General features: G+C 42.3%; 1 long non-coding RNA gene across 1 annotated transcript; it reads right to left on the bottom strand.

The window, feature by feature from the left end:
• Positions 1 to 252: 252 nt before the first annotated feature.
• Positions 253 to 21297, bottom strand: LOC117513238. The gene is made up of 3 exons (XR_004561503.1): positions 21147 to 21297; positions 19237 to 19238; positions 253 to 264 (listed from the first exon to the last, which is right to left on the bottom strand). It is a non-coding gene; the product is annotated as an uncharacterized LOC117513238 (long non-coding RNA).
• Between the last annotated feature and the right edge of the window lie 594 nt (positions 21298 to 21891).

Here is a 21891-nt window from a genome sequence, read left to right as displayed (position 1 = left end):
TACAGGAGTTTTTGTCATGGAAAGAGGAGTGGAGGAATTCCGCGCACGGAGGTGGTTTTGTGCCGCGCCATGAACGGCTCCGTGGCGCATCCCTCCGCTTCTCTTTCCATGAAAAAAACTCCTGTAACAGTGGAATGTGCCGAAAAAGTACTGATGTCCACATCTCCTGCCATTTTTGTGTAAGTCAGACGACGTCCCGGATCAACAAAGCCTTCACGTTGGAAATGATGTGGTTGATTCAGCCTGTCGATCGGCGCTCGGAGTCTGCCGCGCTCTCAGACGCTGTGGGCGGTCTTTAAATTGGCTGGAGCACTCCTTAATCTGTGTAATCCCCATAAAATCGTCCCTGAAAGCCATCTGAATTTTCCGAATGGTGTCCACCTGGAGGTCTCTCACAGTTTCTGGAAAAAATTGATGCAGCAAAGCTCCAAATCGTTCAGACATTTATTCACAATAAAAATCCGAAGAGAGGGGTGGACCACTGCTCACACAAAGCCTGCTCACAGGCGAATGATGCAACCGACAGGCGTGAAAAAACTCACGCATGCGCACGAAAGTTCAAGCTTGTCTGATGCAATCACACATGATTCAAATCCATATGGTTTTTGAAAAAAATAAAAAGGTCGAATACTTTTCTAACAGACCTCGTATATATATATTCGGCTGAAAAAATGTTTATTTTTTGGTCAAAATGGCATTAATTTGGTCCAAGGAGATAATTAATATGGGTTTTAACTGAAAAAACTGGGCTACAACTGCAAATTGAAATTGCACATATCTGTCTTAATATCTGTCCAGACACTTATTCAGTTTCCAGTTACTTATTCAGACACTTATTTGACTTTGTTTTTTTGTTTGTTTGTTTTTTTTTATTTTTGGTGTGAATCCACAGAGATGCATAATATAGGAAATTCGGCTGAAATTGCGAATATCTTTCTGAATATCTGTCCAGACACTTATTCAGTTATCACTTATTCAGACACATATTTGACAATTTTTTTTTTTTATATGAATGACATCCAGTGGACCCAAAGAGATGCATAATACGAGCGAAGCGATGCACAGCAGCGTGAAGCTCGCTCATGGTACACTGTGCCATGAGCGAAGTGCCAAATTCTTAATCCACAGTGAAAAAAGCGGGAAGAAAAGAGGAGGGGGGGCTCGCCGTTTATGTGAGTGAGAGATGGTGCAACACAGCTCATGTTCACATGAAGGATCAGATCTGCTCCTTGGACATGGTGCTACTCGCGGTGAGCATGAGGCCGTACTATCTCCCACGGGAGTTTGGAAGTGTGATTACGCTCTGCCAGAGGTGTCAAGTAATGAAGTACAAATACTTCGTTACTGTACTTAAGTACACTTTTTAGGTATCTATACTTTACTCCTTTACTTATTTTTCTGCCTACTTCTGACTTCTACTCATTACATTTTCACACAAGTATCTGTACTTTCTATTCCTTACATTTTTAAAACAAACAGCCTCGTTACTCTTGGCTTCAGTTTAATGTTTATATATATATTTCACGTCATGTGTGCCTGTAATCAACTTTTCTGCAGCACGGCTTTGCTTTGAACCGTGAACCAATCGAAGCAGTGGTTCGCAGATTGAAGCAATGCTTCGACCTATTGCTTCGTTTATTCTTTCTTTCTTTCGCTTAATTTTCCCCTGGTAAAACCCTAAAGAGCATACTTCTGTGAGTATTATTTACTTTTTCTATGTTAAACCGACCTGTTATGGTCTTCTGAAACAGTTGATGTATTTTATAACTTAAAAACGGGAGCGACGCTAACGCGTTAGCATGTCTATGGCATTTTCAATGTTAAAAGTTAGCATTAAGCAGCTCTCATCACGTTCGGGTGCATTTGTTTTCAAAATGTAATATTTCTTAAATATATTTTTGTTTATATATTAATAATCTAATGATTATTATATACAATTTTAGAGAAAGAGGCAAAAAGAACCTGAATAGAAACACAACAGAAAATATAAAAGCAACTAACAATGAACATACATAAATACATACATACATACACAAATAAGTCTTGGGTCTTGGACCACATGTAGAACGAATCAGTTTTTAAATTAAGCTTTCAATTCATATAGTGGCATCTACCTTTTTTTTCTTTTTTTTTTAAAGGTTACTTTATACTTTTATACTTTAAGTAGGTTTTGGAGTACATACTTTTTCACTTTTACTTGAGTAAAGAGGTCAAGTTGATACTTCAACTTTTACCAGAGTGTTTTTAAACTGCAGTATCTATACTTCTACTTAAGTAACAAATGTGTGTACTTTTGACACCACTGCGCTCTGTGCGTATATTCCTCCCTCTGCAGACGCTACTGCTGCCTGTGAGCGGATTCACAGTACAGTCACGTGGCTACAGACACAACACCCCCGCACCCTCCTCCTCATCACATTTAACCACGCCCCCTCTCCACCGCCCTCCCCACGTTCACCCAGTACGTCATGTGTAAAACCAGGGACAATAGAATACTGGACCTTTTTTACTCTAATGTGGAGGACGCTTACACCTCCACCCCCCTCCCCCCGCTCGGACACTCGGATAACAGTCTCGTCTATCTGCTCCCCCAATACACACCCAGGGTGAGAAGAGAACCAGTGCAGAAAAGGTCAGTGAAACTCTGGAGTGAAGAGGACACTGAGAGGCTGAGGGACTGTTTCAGAACCACAGACTGGAGCATGTTTCAAAACTCTTACGGTGAAGACATCAACGGCCTGACCCAGTGTGTCACTGACTGACTACATGAACTTCTATGTGGAGAGCACTGTGCCCACCCGGAGGGTATGGTGCTTTCCCAACAACCACCCCTTGGTGACCCCCAAGTTGAAGTTCCTGATGAACCAGAAGAAGAGGGCTTTCAACTCAGGAGACAGAGAGGAGCAGCGTAGAGTCCAACAGGAACTCCAGTGGAAGGAGTATGGAAGGAAGATGGAGGAGCAGCTGGCCCAGAACAACATCAGGGACGCCTCAGGATTTGGCCAGGGTGCCAGCAGGACTACAGATGGAGACTCTCGGTTTGCAGAGGAGCTAAACAATTATTTTAACTGTTTTGGCTCCTCCGCACCTGCCCCCCTCCTGCCTGCTCCTGGCTCTCCACACATCTCCAGCAGCCAGCCCTCCAGTCCCTCTGACGCCCCACCTTCTTCCCCCTGGTCACCTCCACTGCACCCTGGACTTTGTCCCTCCTCCCCCCAGATTGTATTCAGCACCAGCCTACCACAGCTCACACCTCAGCTCCCCCCTCCCTCCCCCCTCACTGTGACTCTGACTGAGGTGAGAGGTCAGCTCCTGTGGCTGAAGCAGAGGAAAGCAGCAAGACCTGATGGGATTTCCCCGAGGCTGCTGAGGACCTGTGCAGATGAGCTCTGTGAGGTCCTCAGCCACATCTTCAACAAGAGCCTCAGCCTGGGGGTGGTCCCCACCCTGTGGAAGACCTCCTGTGTGGTCTCACTTCCCAAAACACCACACGCCAAGGAACCAGCCCACTACAGACCAGTTGCCCTGACCTCCCACCTCATGAAGACCATGGAGCGACTCGTCCTGTCTCACCTCCGCTCCGTGGAGAGCGACATCCTGGACCCACTGCAGTTTGCCTACAGGCCCAACATCGGGGTGGATGACGCTGTCATCTACCTGCTGCAGCGGGTGCTCACCCACCTGGAGACCGGCGGGAGCGCTGTGAGAGTCATGTTCTTTGACTTCTCCAGCGCTTTCAACACCATCAGACCGGCGCTGCTGCAGGGGAAGCTGGAGGACGCAGGGATGGACATCTCACTGGTTGGACCATCGACTACCTCACTGATCGCCCGCAGTACGTGCGGCTGTGCGGCTGTCAGTCTGAGGTGGTAAGTTGCAGCACCGGGGCCCCCCAGGGCACCGTCCTCTCGCTTTCCTTTTCACCCTTTACACCTCATACTTCACCTACAACACGGACAGCTGCCATCTCCAGAAGTTCTCTGATGACTCTGCCATTGTAGGTTGTGTGTCTGAGGAGAATGAGCTGGAGTACTGGTCGGTCATCACAGACTTTATGGACTGGTGTGAGCGCAACCACTTGTGTCTCAACACCAGTAAGACAAAGGAGATGGTGATCGACTTCAGGAGGAAACCACCACCTCACCCACCGATGAACATCCAGTGGGAGGACACAAAGACTGTAAACAGTTTCAAATACCTGGGTGTTCACCTCAACAACAAACTGGACTGGACTCATAACACTGACACCCTGTACAAGAAAGGCCAGAGTCGCCGCCACCTCCTGAGGAGACTGAGATCCTTTGAGCTGCTAACATGAAACGCTGATGTGATTTTTGGCTGAACTGAGGAACTACACAAAGTCTTTTTGTTTTGTGTTTGTTTTTTGTTTTTTATGGAAGTCCGAAGTCCGTGCACAGCATCACTAGACTACACGTCACAGTGGAACACCAAAATGTAAGTCCCTTTTATGTTGTTTATAAATTAATAAAATATCAAATGACAATGATCTATTTTAGCCGTTATATAAAACAAATAATGAATGTTTTTACATTGATAACAGTGATACAGTTTACAGATTACATTGATAACCTATTCCGCTTCAGTGCGTATTATGGAAGATGGAAAAGAAAAGGGCAAAGCCATCAGGTGCGCAGTTTAGGAAAAAGAGAAAAGAAGAAGAGGAGAAATGAGCAAAAGATAAAGGTAAGCAGAAGCTGTGTCATTTCTTGTTGTGTGAAATGTGTTATGTAGGCTGTAACCTGCTGCAAGATACACTTTTTACATAAGATGCTAACTGGTTACGTTTAGCTGCTTAGGACGACATATTTGTTAACAGCAGCAGAGCAGAAAATATTAGAAGATCGAAATTCTTCTTGAACTAAACAAACAGCATTTAGTGATGTAGTTTGGACCATGTATACAAGATCTGTTAGAAAAGTATTGGACCTTTTTATTTTTTTCAAAAACCTGATGGATTTGAATCACGTGTGCTTGCATGAGCCAACCTTGAACCTTTGTGCGCATGTGTGATTTTTTTTCACGCCTCTCGATTGCGTCATTTGCTTGTAAGCAGCCTTTGTGTGAGGATGGGCGGAGTCTCGTCGTTTTTTCTTTGCAAGGAAATGGCGGAACGACTGGAGCAGCGCGACTGCATCAAATTTTGCCAGAAACTGGGCGACAGCCAGGTGGAAACCATTCAGATTATTCAGACGGGTTTCGGTGACGATCCTCTGGGCATCACACAGATTAAGGAGCAGTACAACCGATTTAAAGACGGCCGCACAACGGTGGAGAGCGCGCCGCGCTCCAATCGTCATCAACACACTGAAATGACCAGATCATTTCCAAAGTGAACGCTGTGATGATGTGGGACCGTCGTGTGACTATCCGAGAAATTGCAGAAGAGGTGGACATCAGCACTTTTTCGGCACATTCCACTGTGACAGAAGATTTTGCCATGAAAAGAGTGGCGGCGAAATTCATCAGCACGAAGCTGATGGCGGAGCAAAAGCGTCTCCGTGTTGAAGTCTCACAGGACATGTTGTGACATGCCCAGCTCGTCAACCATTCGGAAGATTCAGATGGCTTTCGGTGGCTTTTCAGTCGTGTGACTATCCGAGAAATTGTGGACAAGCTGGACATGTCAGGGCATGTCCTGTGAGGCTTCATCACGGAGGCGCTGTTGCTGCGCCATCAGCTTCGTGCCGATGAATTTCGCTGCAACTCTTTTCATGGCAAAATCTTCTTTCACAGTGGAATGTGCCGGAATGTGCCTGATGTCCACCTCTTCTGCAATTTCTCGGATAATCACACGACGGTCCCGCATCACCACAGTGTTCACTTTGGAAATGATCCGGTCGTTTCAGCGTGTCGATGCCGATTGGAGCGCGGCGCGCTGTCCACCGTTGTGCGGCCGTCTTTAAACCGTTTGTACCACTCCTTAATCTGTGCGATGCCCAGAGGATCGTCACCGAAAGCCATCTGAATAATCCGAATGGTTTCCACCTGGCTGTCACCCAGTTTGTGGCAAAATTTGATGCAGTTGCGCTGCTCCAGTTGTTCCGCCATTTCCTTGCCAAGAAAAAACGATGAGAGACTACACCCATCCTCACACAAAGGCTGCTTACAAGCAAATGACGCAACCGACAGGTGTGAAAAAAATCACGCATGCGCAAGAAGGTTCAAGGTTGGCTCATGCAACCACACGTGATTCAAATCCATCAGGTTTTTGAAAAAAATAAAAAGGTTGGATACTTTTCTAACAGACCTCATATTTAGACGCCTCAACAATTTCTCCTACTCTGAATTTGATAAATTGGAAATATATGTATACGCTCGTTTGTTTTTGTCTTAGTTGTTAGCCATTTTCTGTCAGAATGACAGTCCGTTAATCACATTAGTTGAGAAAAGCTATGTTAGCCTGCTGTAATTACTCTATTGCATTAGCAAATGCAGCTTAAATCTTAACAAAGGTTTTATAGCTTATTAAATAACCAACAAGAGGGACAGAAATATGAATGTTTGATGATGATGCAATTGATGGTGTGTGAGAGTTTTTATGTTTGGTATTTTGATGCAAATTCAGGGGCACTTCTGAAATATTTTGGAGCACCCACTGCCACAGGCCAGGATGAAGAGCTATCCACTTTTTCAGCTGAACAGCTATCTTCAGCAGTGGACTTGGAGCCTCAGGAACAGGAACCATCCTCCTCCTCCTCCACAAATGTGTCTCCACATATGTTGTTTGATCGTCAGGATGAAGACCCATTTACATCTACATCCTACCAGGAATCTTCAGGTGGGTGTTAGTGTGTGCGCGTGGAGAGCGTAGGAGGTCCATTGTGAAAAGTTTTTTTAATTACATTTTATTTTCCACCACTGTAAATTCTAAAAAATGTGTGTATACTGACACAAATGTTTTGCCATTATAGAAATGTCAGGAGCTGAATGAGTACCTTCCTACTGATCCTGCTGACTGGCCTTCAGTTCTGACTGAGAAAATTTGCACACTGTTGGTTTGCAGAGGACCAAGTCAAGTAACAGCTGACTTTGTTTTTCCAAAGAACGAGGGCGATGGAAGAAGTTGTCACCACCAGTATTTTTGGAAGACATTAGTAAGTGGTGAAAAGATGCTTAGAAGCTGGTTGGTGTACTCAGAAAAAAACAACAGCCTTTTCTGCTTCTGTTGCAAGTTGTTTTCTAAAAGGAATACAAGTCTAACAAATTCAGGTCTCACAGACTGGAAACATGCCAGTTCTCTGCTCACCTCACATGACAACAGCCGAGAACTGTTATGTGTCGACGCGGGTTGAGGAGCGGACCTGCGTCTGACTGAACCCAGCGCTAAAACAACCAGAAAGCGGTTCCAATAACAAATCAGTTTTATTTTTCCCCCTTCTGTGCAATACAAAGTGTACAAACATAAACTGCGTCAGTCTGGCGGAGTGAAGGACGGCACGCTCTCCAGCGCCCAAAAGGATTGAAACCCGGCGCTTCTGGACCCACGTTCACCGCCAAACACCCCCCAGGTGGACACGACAAACCGACTCTGCGAAGGATAGAAAAGGTGAGGTAAGTCAGCAGCTACAACTAATATCCTTCAAAGGCACACACTATCAGCAACACATTCAGGTCTGAATTTAAGCTTTATGTAAATGAGCAGCTTCTCACAACAGGTGGAGGATCATCAGTCCGCACGCCACGGCAGTGAGAAGCGAGCTGCACAATTCTCATCAATGTTCAATTCTACTGCGTAACAAAATACCAAGTTACTGTTAACGATTATTCAAATAATCAATCACCTCTGATGTGTGCTGACAGCATGTGTCCCTCACCCGTCCTCCTTCACAGGCACGATGTGTCAAACCCAGGCGCGGTCCTCAGCGTCTCACAAACGAACGTCACAAGGTCGAGTTCCCGGCAATTCTGCTTGAATCACACATGGCTTAAATGCAGAACGCCATCTCATTATCTGCTTCAGCTGAAAGTCCTTAAGGTTGCACGTGAGCACCATCCACAGGTGCTACACATTATGTTGATGAGGGTGAAGGACTCTTCTGCCAGCACCCTCTCCACAGACAATAAATCAGTTTGCATACCACCTGGAGAGCAAAGAAAAGAAAAGAACACCCAAATGTCCAGCCAAACCCCCCAACACACAACAAGAACACCAAAATTCATTGAAAGCATGGAAAGAGTTGGCAGTGAGGATGAAAAAAGAGGCAACAATTGATAAAAAGGAGATGGCACTTTTGGAGGCTGAGAGAGTGAGATGGAGAGCTGTGCTGATATGTCTCACTGCTATAATACAGTCTCTAGCAGTTAGAAATATGGCACTTAGGGGACACACAGAAGCATTGTTTTCACCATCAAATGGCAATTTTCTGAAAGAGGTTGAACTGATGGCAAAATTTGACCCTATAATGAAAGAACACCTGAACCGTGTTGAGAAAGGGACCTGCAAGCACCACAGCTACCTCGGTCACCACGTATAAAATGAATTGATTAGTTTAAGCAGCAAAACAATTTCAACAATTGTTAGTGACATTAAACAGGCAAAGTTTTTTTTTCTATAATTCTTGATTGCACTCCAGATATCAGCCACATTGAACAGTTGTCTGTTGTAATTAGAATTATTTCACTGAAGGAGAAGCCCCAGATAAAGGAGCATTTCATGGGGTTTTTGGAGGCAGAAAAATCCACAGGGGAGCATTTGGCCTCCTTGGTTCTGAAAAAAACTAGAAGAGCTCAAAATTTCCTTTGAGGACTGCAGAGGTCAGTCATATGACAATGGGGCCATCATGAGAGGAAAAAATAAGGGTGCTCTTTTTGTTCCTTGCGGAGCTCATACACTAAATCTGGTTGTGGCAGATGCTGCAAAAAGATCCATTAATGCCACAAGCTACTTTGGGATTTTGCAAACGCTTTACACATTGTTATGTTTATAGTAATATTTAAGTTTCTACCATGTTTTTTCAAATAAAATTGAAAAGAAATTCTGATTGTGCCTGTGATGGTGGGGGGATCCTCCGGTTAAAACTTGTCTGTCAGACAATGACAGAAAGATACATGCACCACATAGCAGGCAGAGGGCGCTTATTACCCCCCCAAGTGGAGTAGCGCAGTATGCCCTGCTGCCGCGATTGCATTTGGGGGGGTTGCTCGCCCAGGGCGCCAAACAGGCTAGGACCGCCACTGGGAACATACCATTCATGGTATGTTCCAGCTTTCACCTCATGAAATATTCGTACCATTGAACTCATAAACATTCATTATTTGTATAATATATGCATATGTACTTAAATATGTGCATTCATATATATATATATATATATATATATATATATATATATATATATATATATATATATATATATATATTCTATTTCTACCTCATTTTCTTATTTTATTGTACTGTTACAAGTATTATTATTATTATTGCTTATCCTTGCACACGCTGTTTGATGAACATTTTCCTCTACTTGCACCCATCTTGTATTTTTTTAAGAGCTGATGTAACGTGTGAATTTCTCCTCTGTGAGATCAATAAAGTTTATCTTATCTTATCTTTTGAGGGCAATTGAGAAACACTGAGGAGCAGCATCTTACATCTCATATATAGTGCAGCAGATAATAAGAGAATATTTAGAGTGGAATCCTGCAAATGGTGATACAAGCATCAAATTCGGCACAAATAATCCATAGACATGAACTCTTTTGAAAAAACTGATTGGCCACTTGAATTTTCAATAGGCAGCCATGTAGGTGTCAATTAAAGAATTACACGGGTCAAAATTAAAAAAATGCTCCAATCATATAGAAAACTACACCACATTATTTGCCTGATCATCAAGATTCCAAAAAGGTATAGTTTGGACAATCTGTGACTGAATGTTATGGAGTTATGAGGTAAAAGCAGCAAGAATGGTGACAAAGGTCAGTTTCAGTTTGTACAGGGGTCAAAAGTTAAAGTTGCTCCAATTTTGGTAAAAAAAATTATTCAGATTATTGGCTGAGTTGATCGGGCCGCCTATTGAGAATTCAAGTGGCCAGTTGGCTGTTTTTAAAAGTGTAGTATCAAAGCTGTATTTGTGCTGAACCTGATGCTTGTATCACCATTTGAAGGATTGTTTCAGTTATCTACTGCACTAATAAGCCAACAGAGCATGAACCAGCTGCTGTCTGTTAGCTTAAACATATGTATATAAGGCAACCCAAATTAAAGGAGAAATGCTGCTTTTAACAACCTGGACCTCATTTATGGCATAAAATCGTTTACTCACCAATATATACTCAACAAAAATATAAACGCAACACTTTTGGTTTTGCTCCCATTTTGTATGAGATGAACTCAAAGATCTAAAACTTTTTCCACATACACAATATCACCATTTCCCTCAAATATTGTTCACAAACCAGTCGAAATCTGTGATAGTGAGCACTTCTCCTTTGCTGAGATAATCCATCCCACCTCACAGGTGTGCCATATCAAGATGCTGATTAGACACCATGATTAGTGCACAGGTGTGCCTTAGACTGCCCACAATAAAAGGCCACTCTGAAAGGTGCAGTTTTGTTTTATTGGGGGGGGATACCAGTCAGTATCTGGTGTGACCACCATTTGCCTCATGCAGTGCAACACATCTCCTTCGCATCATCCATGAAGAGAACACCTCTCCAGCGTGCCAAACACCAGGGAATGTGAGCATTTGCCCACTCAAGTCGGTTACGACGACGAACTGGAGTCAGGTCGAGACCCCGATGAGGACGCCGAGCATGCAGATGAGCTTCCCTGAGACGGTTTCTGACAGTTTGTGCAGAAATTCTTTGGTTATGCAAACCGAGTGTTTCAGCAGCTGTCCTAGTGGCTGGTCTCAGACGATCTTGGAGGTGAACATGCTGGATGTGGAGGTCCTGGGCTGGTGTGGTTACACGTGGTCTGCGGTTGTGAGGCTGGTTGGATGTACTGCCAAATTCTCTGAAACGCCTTTGGAGACGGCTTATGGTAGAGAAATGAACATTCAATACACGAGCAACAGCTCTGGTTGTCATTCCTGCTGTCAGTATGCCAACTGCACGCTCCCTCAAATCTTGCGACATCTGTGGCATTGTGCTGTGTGATAAAACTGCACCTTTCAGAGTGGCCTTTTATTGTGGGCAGTCTAAGGCACACCTGTGCACTAATCATGGTGTCTAATCAGCATCTTGGTATGGCACACCTGTGAGGTGGGATGGATTATCTCAGCAAAGGAGAAGTGCTCACTATCACAGATTTAGACTGGTTTGTGAACAATATTTGAGGGAAATGGTGATATTGTGTATGTGGAAAAAGTTTTAGATCTTTGAGTTCATCTCATACAAAATGGGAGCAAAACCAAAAGTGTTGCGTTTATATTTTTGTTGAGTGTATGTTTGGTGTGATTAGAAGTCCATAGTTCAAACAACGTGTTCAGTTCAAATCTGAGGCAAACATTTTTCTTCTTCTACTAAGGTGGATTAGAACTTTTTGTGGTACACAGCACCAACTACTGGACAGGAGGAACCTAGCAGTCAGTGTGACACTCTAATTTCAAAATGCAGCTCTTTCAACCAGATGTGTGGTGCCGTGACATGTCAATCATCTGAGTCCAATCAGATTTCAGGGGAGTCCAGTGAAACCCTAGCCTCCACTCTAGCTCCACTCATGCCAGGAAATGTTCAACATTTGACATTTCCTGTTTCACTGTGACTAAAAATTTGGCACTTCCTGTTTGAGTGTGAGCTTACCAATGAGCTCCCATGAGATTCCATTGGATCTCGTCTGTCAATCCAGGAAGTGTCGATCCAGGAAGTGTGTGACATTTAACATGTCCTGTTTAAGATAAGACTTTATTGATCTCACAGTGGAGAAATTCACATGTTACATCAGTGTCTGTCCAGACACTTATTCAGTTACTAGTTACTTATTCAGACACTTATTTGACAATTTAAAAAAAAAAAAAAATCGGTCTGAATGACATTCGGTGGATCCACAGTGATGCATAATATATGAAATCCTCTGAAATTACAAATATCTGTCTGAATATCTGTCCAATCCATTCCAGACACAATCTGATTGGTCGTTATCTGATTGGTCGTTATTGATAAAAGGCGTCGCTCGATTGACTAGCGCTACACTGCACGTGAGGAGTACTTGGCTCCCCCAGCGGTCAACTCGGCTCCACCAGCGGTCAACTCGGCATGTGGTACAGCTCAGAAAGTGGCGAATGGGCCAATCAGAAGTTGGCAAACTCACATACCATATAATAATCACAATTAGTCTGATTTACAGTTACCCCCCAATTTTTTTTTCAGTCAAAACATATATTAATCATCTCCTTGGATGAAACAATGCCATTTTGACCAAACAAAAAAAAAACTTTTTTTTTTCAGTTGAATAAGTGTCTGGACTGGACAGCTATTCAGACAGATATTTGCAACTTCAGCCCGATTTGCAATTGTAACCCATTTTTTTTCAGTCAAAACCTACATTAATCATCTCCTTGGATGAAACAATGTCATTCTGACCAAAAAAAATAAACATTTGTTTTCAGCTGAATAAGTGTCTGGACTGGACTGGACACATATTCAGACAGATATTCTCAATTTCAGTCCAGTTTCCTCTATTATGCATCTCTGTGGATCCACTGGATGTCATTCATGCAAATAAATAAATAAATAAAATAATTGTCAAATAAGTGTCTGAATAAGTAACTGGTAACTGAATAAATGTCTGGACAGATATTCAGACAGATAGTCACAATTTTAGCTCAATTTGCAGTTGTAGTCTACGTATATTAATAATCTGCTTGGACCAAGTTAATGTCATTCTGACCAAAACAAATAAATAAATAAACAGTTTTTTTTTTTTCAAAACGAATGAGTGTCTGGACTGGACTGGACTCAAGCATAAGGCTAGAGGTCACGCAAGTAATTGAACCAAGGTGACTGTGTTTTGGGAGCGTGGTTTTAATAAAGGTGGCGCAGTCATGTCGAGTGTAGATTTGAGTGCTGAGTTTAAACTATCCGCAAGACTGTCTACTGACTGGGCATTTTCTAAATGTGACACTAAGATATCAGGCAGTTTAGCTTTGAGTTCAGGCTTAGTTGAGGAGTTGATGGATCGCCGTAGTGATGAATAAGGTTGTTGTTCCACTAAACACGGTAGCGAAACTGTAAACTTAATAAGTGAGTGATCAGAGACCACTGATGTAAGAGGCATGATGTCAATATTCGTGACAGCAATACCACGTGCGAGAACAAAATCCAGGTATTTCCACTAATGTGCATCGACTGCTGAATGCATTGCTGAAATCCTCATGCCTCCACAATTTCCATAAATGATTTACAGAGGAGATCAGAAGGCTTATTTATATGAATGTTAAAGTCACCAATGATCAGAATGGTATCTGCATTAGTTGACAAGTTAGAGATAAATACACCAAATTCATCTAAGAATTCAGACTAGGGGCCAGAGGGCTTGTATACAGTGACAAAGTAATACAGCTGATTTTTATTCTTCCGACCTTGGAAATACATAGCATCGTGGGCAGGGCGGAGAATCAGATGTTCAAATGAGTTATATTTGTGACTCCCAGCAGCTCATAAGCTAAACCCCAGCCAGACCAGAAAATCACAAAGACAAGGTCTTTAATCCCCAAGTTGCTTCTGGTGTATAGTGAGTGCATTGCAGGGCAGCACCCTGATATTGGTGTGTGAATGGGGCATCATTGTAAAGCACTTTGAGCTTTTTATTAAGATTGAAAAACTGTATAAATGCAGTCCATCTATAAATTTCCAATTGCAGGTACAGAAACCAATAACATCTTCAGGGTTGTCTTATCATCTTGGTGGATTTCCTCAGTAGTCACATTGTTGCACAGTCACTCAGTTTTTGGGAACTGCTACCCCCGGACAGATTTACCACACAGAACCAAGCTGTTTGTATTTCTTTAATTACTGAGGTACATGAAGTCAATGACATAATCAATGGAAATGTTCATGTATCCATCCCCTGATTTGTCTGAAGAAAATTAAACAATGATGTGTATGGGTTATACTAAAGAATGCACTTTCTTATTCACACCATCATTTTGACATTTAGATTTTTATTTATTTATTTTTTGTAATTTAAGTTTTATTGATTTTTAAAACATTCACAAAAACAAATATAAACATAATCAGAAGCAAAAATAAGCAGAAACAAAGGCTGGTGCACAACCCCACCCCCCTTCCCCTTCAGGGTAACCACACAATACAGGTTACAGTAAGATATAGTCCGTCCTCTGTTAAAAATGTCCAGATTGTTGTCTTCTAACAGCATTCTGTGTGCTGTACTACACGTCAGCCTGCAGGTGGCAGCATATGCCAACAAAATGGACTCAATGACACGTTTTCTGCTTGAGTTGAAGGATCAATGACAGCAGCAGCACAATAAACACAAGACTGTATTTAAAAAAAATCATATACAATGCTGTGCAAAGTTCTACACATCCTATCAACAGAATGTCATATTTGAAAAAAGAAGAAAGATTGAAGAAACATCAATTACCAAATCACAAACTTTATGATTAAAAAAGTAGACTTACCTATTTAGCCCTGCGGTGCACCTCACCTCTCACCAATTAATGAATTAATACCTATTTCAATACGGCCAGATTTTTCTTTTTTAAATAAAATGGAAGAGACCAGTTTAATAATTCTTTGTATATATTGAGAAATATATGTTTAGCACCTTTATATTAGTTAAATACTGTAAACAGGTTTACTGTGTGAAGCAGCAGGACCTTCGTGGCCGGGACGACGGTGGGGATCGAACCCATGCGGCTCGCACAAAAGACCGTTCCTTTACCAGGTCAGCCAAAGGGGAACTCCCCGTTAGCCAAGCTAGTGGGAACGTCTTTTCAATTGGGACCCAGGACTTTCATCCCGCTACACAGCTCCCCACCATTTTTGACTTCGTCCCGAAGTCACAGGTGCATGTTAGCATACTCTGTGACCCACATCCTGTTCGTGACACCAGATTGAAGCAGCAGGACCTTCGTGGCCGGGACGACGGTGGGGATCGAACCCACGCGGCTCGCACAAAAGACCGTTCCTCTACCAGGTCAGCCAAAGGGGAACTCCTCGTTAGCCAAGCTAGCGGGAACGTCTTTTCAATTGGGACCCGGGACTTTCATCCCGCTACGTGTATAAGTTTACTGTGTATGTAGGTGCTGAGGCCGGCTGGTGCTGGTGTTTGTCCCCAGATTCTGTAGCGTGAAGTGGCTGAACAGTTTTCAGCTCTCCATGATCTAGGAACCAGTCCATCACACGTTACATCCTGAGCCAAGGACACTTGGGTGGACTGGGAGAATGCAGATGAAGTGTCTCATCCAAGAATGCAAACCCATGTATAAACATTGGCCACCCAACTCAACATCACACTGAGCTACTTGCTGGACACACAGTTATGTTTCATGTTCCTTTACATTTTACAGTTAATTACCCATATTTTAAAAACTACATGTTTTAGATAATTTCTTGGAAAAAAAACTCTGCTGTCAATGAATTGTCCTCTATTGACCAGCACACCCACAAAAAAATTATTATTATTTTTTTTTTATTTGTTTATCTGTTTTGTCATTTTAAGATGAGATTGCTAACTTCTTATTTTAATTACTTATTTTAAATATTTTTTAATAAATAAATTAATTAGAGTAAATAATTAATTTAATTAAACAGAAAAAAACATGTTGGAACATCAATGTTTGTGCGTTTCAGTTTTTATTTTCTGGTGACACAATCATGGAAACAAAAAAAAAAATCCAGTATAATTATTATGAAAAATTTCAGATGTCATCAAGCAGTGCTGCCCCCCCCACACACACCCTCCACCATGAAGCTGTGCAATTGGTGATATGAACAGTTTTGCGTCAGTGTGCCCTTTAGCTATTAAAACTAAAAATTCCATCACCATAGTTTTTTCTCCTCATCAGCCACAGCCTGATTTGAAAATTGTAGAATTTTACAATGTTTAAAATATATTGATAAATTGTTTTTTTTTTAAATAGTAATAATAATCATTATTTTTACACATTTTGAGCTGGACAAGCATCTGAATTGAAAACTTTAACAAAGGTTGAGTGCGGTGGTCTTGTTCAAAGATGGACAGGATCTAAATCCAGTTTGAATCATTCCCCTGTTTTCAGGTTTTTCGGGGTGTCTCTTAAATATCGTGGTTGACACACCTGAAGGCCTGTGTGTCGCTCCTGTAGGCCCAGACACATTTCTGTGAAGACAATGGGAACTGATCAGCAGTGGTGAGCGTCTGAAGTCCTCCGTGTCTGCTTTCACACTTCGCCCACGTCTGTTTCTGGAGAATCAGCACAGACAGATAATTACAATTTCAAAATCACTGGCCAGATCATTACCAGCTAATCCCATGTTTGGGCTGATGAGTCACGCGCCTCATTTGCCACGGTGTGGGTCAGCGTGGGGCCCTCTCACAAACACTGGCCCAACACCACCAGCCTACCCTGCGGGGCCCACCAGACAGTTGGGGACAGGCTATTCCTCTGGGACAGGCCAGAATCACGTGACCCGGTGAAGTGGAGATGAGATTAGAGGCGATGGTGTGAAGTCTGAATGTGGAAATGATTTTTGATTTAGGAGTGTTTGCTGAAGAGAGTTGACAGTTGCATGTTCTTTCCTTCTTGTTTGCAGCTGTCAAAGCATGTTTGTGACAGATTTAACATCTCGTTATAATCATTCAGATGAGCTGCACTCTGATGCGATGCGCTGACGCAACCACTCACACTGTACACTTCTTCTTTACTCGACTTGACAAGCTGCACGTAGTGTTGGCGAGTAGATTGCGTAACATTCACAGCCATTTCACATTTGTTGCACGACTTTGCTGCATGAGATTTTTTTTTGAACATTTCAAAATTCTCTTTGCGCAAATGCACGTGCCGGCGACCCTCTCACGTTCAGTCTACACCCATTAACGATGGGTTTGCTCTCCTGCACAACACAGTGCATGAAAGTGCATGCATCAAAGTCGTGCAAGTGTCAGGGGGCCTTTTTTCTTAATTTTATGTCTTAAAATATGTTAAACTGATGGGTTATTTGTTTTTTATTTTTAAACCAGACTGCAACATGTTTACTTCTCCTCTAAACCTGAACATTTTAACATGTACTTTGAGAATCTGCTCACTTTTGAAGCTAGGCTCCCCATGATCTGATCCTAGATAAGTGGTTGAAGATGAGTGAGTGAGTGAGGCTAGGCTCAAGTGGCCATTCAAGAAACTACAAGCTTTTCCACTTCTGCTTTTGCTTCATTTAACAGGACCGGAGGTTGGGGCTTGAGTTTGACCTAACACACTGGTGACCCAACATATCCACCAGAGGGTGCTGTGGGAACCACAGGTGTTGCATGAGAAAATCTTCAGCAAAAGCTATAAGCTGGAGTGGTTTTTACAGGTGTAAATCATACAGTACTTGGTGTTGGAATTTTACTTTTTAACAGCTAAAATCATTTTCTCCTTCAGTGTCACCACCATTCTGTGACAACTAAATCACATTGAAGGTGCAGGTGTTCTCAGCCAGTCAGCACATGATGTTCAGGTTAAGAAACCAATGGCCTCCTACCCTCTGACGATCGAAAACCAGATCCAGAATAGAGACATGCATTTTAGAGGGTGGAGTTCGGAATGACAGGCTACAGACATATTCTTCACCTCCATGGTTTGACTCCGCCTCTTCCATTTGAACAAATCCGAACACTTCAGACCTCAACCATGGCATTATGGGAAATGGAATTGTATATTTTTGACAAATGATACTCAAACATTGTGTTTGTTCTTTAACCTACTACAACTATTGATACTGATTTAAAAGCCTGATAAGATTAAAAACTAAAAATAAAAGGGTTTTTTTCCAGGAAAAAGAAATGATTGGAAAAGAATGTGGTGATCAACCTTTTATGATAAACTGTGTATATACCGGACCAAGCCTAAATTATGTCACCCACAGGTGTTCTATCACCCTACTGAAGTTTCAAATCTCGCAAAATCTCGTAAGACTTCGGAGAGGTCGCCGCGCAGCGGTATGTCATTAACATTGAGAACTGCATTGAGACGCTCTGATCAGGCTGCACTTTAATGGTGCACACGGATGACAGCATTAACATCGCAACATAAACTCTTTGTATATTGTGCCTAAAACTCATGTGAATATATTATCAGGGTTTTTAGATGATTTTTGTTTTATCTAAACATGTGAGAAGCTCAGATTGTTTCTTTGTTATTTTCAATGGGAATCACTGTGAGCCGCGATCGCTTCCTGTTCATGTCTTTCTGGAGGAAAGTGAAGTTTGTTTTTGAACGTCCTGATTATTGTCCTTTACAACACTGTTTGTCCAGTTTGTTCCAGAGTAATATACAGTTGTATGTAAAAGATTGGGCACCCCTGGTGATGTCCATGATTTTCCTTTATAAATTTAGATCAGGAATTTCAGTTAAATATATCATATAGCAGACAAACACAGTGATATTTAAGAAGTGAAATGAAGTTTACTCACCTTATTCAGCCCCGCCCACTTTAACAACACTTTAACAGGCATTTCCGGTTTGTCTTAGGACTTCCGGTGAGCAGTGTTTTCAGTATAGAACAATGGAAGTCATTTCATGGGTAGAAACAAAAACCTTTTTGAAAAGCTCAAAGGGACCGACTCTGGCTCACCCACGGGTCATAACAGAGTGGGAAGATGACATGAAAAAGTGGCCCTTGATTATTTTTAACTACTTTGTGTTGTCACTCGGCATGGACGGTTTGGCTATGAGGAACTACGAGCTTTGTGTCGTATAAAAGCACAATCAAGTTAAAATACTACCCAACAAGTATTTGTAGGCTCTCAGTTGTCCAGGTGGTTTCCATAGTAGAGAAGCTTGAATCTTCGACTTTAGAGAAGAACTTCTCTACAAGGGTCAGACAGAAGTCAGACTACCAGAGCAAGAATTTTAGCTGAGGAAGCTTCTGCGATTTGAAGCGAAACGTCCTCGCATCAAGCAACCCAGTCCAGTCGAAGATTCAAGCTTCTCTACTACCCGACAAGTAGTACCATCATAATGCCAAGATTATGTAATGTTAATACGTATGGTGTTATTTCATGCAGTGCTTGGTTGTATCAAACGCCAGAAAATGAGTAAATTACATAGCAGCTAATGCTACAAACACAGCTTACCCGTTTGTCTCACTAGCATCCGTCGCGCCTTTAGTCAGCACCAGAGATCCTTGTCTTTCAATGGAGGAGGGAACAAGTTAAATGCTGGTCCACAGCACTCAGATCTCTCCTTTCCATGTTCAAAACATCATTCTGAAAGTGAGAGTTTCCTCTTCTTCCAATTGTTGTGGCACCCACGAACTGAACAATTAATGCTGCTCATGTTCGGACACTTCTAGCGTACTGTGTTCCGACGTAGCTAATCATCGACGCATTGGCAAACCGGAAGTTGTTTGACAAAATGGAGCTGCCCACCCTGACTTCCTGAATAAGTTGAATAGGATTTACAGAAAGTGTGCAATAATTCTTGAAACAAAATTAGGCTGAAAGGTACATCCAGGTTTTGGAGCAACACATGCTGCCATCCAAGCAACGTCTTTTTCAGGGACGTCCCTGCTTATTTCAGCAAGACAATGTCAAGTCACATTCTGCACGTGTTAACAATGTCAAGTCACATTCTGCACGTGTTACAACAGCATGGCTTCATAGTAAAAGATTAGATAGATAGATAGATAGATAGATAGATAGATAGATAGATAGATAGATAGATAGATAGATAGATAGATAGATAGATAGATAGATAGATAGATAGATAGATAGATAGATAGATAGATAGATAGTCATTACAAGTGCAACAAAATTTCTTCCCACACAATCATCTCAGACAAAAATACAATTAATCCACAATTATTACAAGTTGAACGTAATAGTGGCATAAAAGAGTGCGGGTACTAGACTGGCCTGCCTGCAGTCCAGACCTGTCGCCCATTGAAAATGTGTGGCGCATTTTGAAGAGCAAAATACGACAACGGAGACCCCGGACTGTTGAACCTACCATCCTTGGTTCTCAAGACCAGGCACCTAAGTGGCTCTACTCTACTCTTTTCTACTCTCCTATTTTACTCTTCCTTTTAAGATATTTAGAATAACTTTGTATACTGGCATAGTTCCACCTTAGAATTGGAATATAATATAATATATAAGATATACCTTACTGAATTTTCAAGCAAGAATGAGAAAGAATTCCACCTACAAAGCTTCAACAATTAGTGTCCTCAGTTCCCAAAAGCTTATTAAGTGTTGTTAGAAGGAAAGGTGATGTAACACAGTGGTAAACATACCACTGTCCCAGCTTTTTTGAAACATGTTGCAGGCATCCATTTCAAAATGAGCAAATATTTGCACAAAAACAATTAAGTTTATAAGCTTGAACATTAAATATCTTGTCTTGGTGGTGTATTCAATTGAATATAAATTAAATCATTGTTTTCTGTTTTATTTACATTTTACACAATGTCCCAACTTCACTGGCTTTGGGGTTGTACTTTGACTTCTATTTCAGTACAGACAGTATGAACCCAACATCTTTCTTGTTTTATATTTTTGACTTCCTTTCATTTGATAATATACATCTATATGTATCCAGAGTCCAGACATGCATTTTAGAGGGTGGAGTTTGAAATGAGGGGCATGCACAAAAGGCCTTGTGTCTGAGTAGCAAATATGGCCAGAGGATATCCAATTTGTCAAGAAATGTGTGTGAAAATGATTGAAATTTTTAAAACTATTTTTCTCAAAGCAAGATTGCAAAGTGTGCATATTTCTGTCTTTATAGTGCATGTCATTAAACCATTCAAGGGATCTAGAAGAACTGCAGTATCTAAAGGGCAAGGGAGCAAGCGAAGCTGAACACTCATGATGTCTGATTCCACAGACGGCTCTGCATCAAGAACAATCATTCATCAATTTCAATTTCAACTTTCATTTATATAGCGCCAAATCACAACAGAGTTGCCTCAAAGCGCTTCAATAAATAAATAAATGATATAACGATGCTCCTCCCGAGTGGCTCCTCCCGAGTCACAGTCGCTGCTCCTCCAGGTTGAAAGGAGTCAGTTGAGGTGGCTCGGGCATCTTTTCCGGATGCCCCCTGGACGCCTCGCTGGAGAGGTGTTCCGGGCACGTCCCATTGGGAGTAGGCCCCGGGGAAGACCCAGGACACACTGGAGGGACTACATCTCTCGGCTGGCTTGGGAACGCCTTGGGGTTCCCCTGGAGGAGCTGGGGGAGGTGTGTGTGGATCGGGAGGTCTGGGCGGCTTTGCTTGAGCTGCTGCCCCCGCGAGCCGACTCCGGATAAAGCGGAAGAAAATGGATGGATGGAGGGATGAATATAACGATGTGGACAAATGATTACTTTGCGAAACCTTTGTCAAGCACTACAGTACCGATTTACATTCACAAATGCCACTTAAAACTTTACTGTGCAAAACAGAAGCCTTATGTAAGGGCCCCTTCAAACATGACAAGATTGAAGCCTACTAGCGCATGAAGGAGGAACTGCACTCCATTTGTGAAAAAGCGGAGTCGCCTCAAACGCCTCGTACACCTGTTGCAACAACATTCACGCACACAAGTGGCCGAAAGACAGCGAATGCCCTGTGCATGCTCATTCAATCCCCCTCTCGGCAGGTGTCGGCCAAATTCCAGGTGTCACACATGAACATCTAACACCGCTCGCTGCACACTTAGGGTGTGACTGTGCCGACCCCCCCCAACACACAAATGGCATGTGGAGTGTGTTGTCATCCCCCCCAACACAAATGGCTT

This window comes from Thalassophryne amazonica, chromosome 7 (genome assembly GCF_902500255.1).
Source record: "Thalassophryne amazonica chromosome 7, fThaAma1.1, whole genome shotgun sequence".
NCBI lineage: Eukaryota > Metazoa > Chordata > Actinopteri > Batrachoidiformes > Batrachoididae > Thalassophryne > Thalassophryne amazonica.
This window is presented reverse-complemented; position numbering and strand designations above follow the sequence as displayed.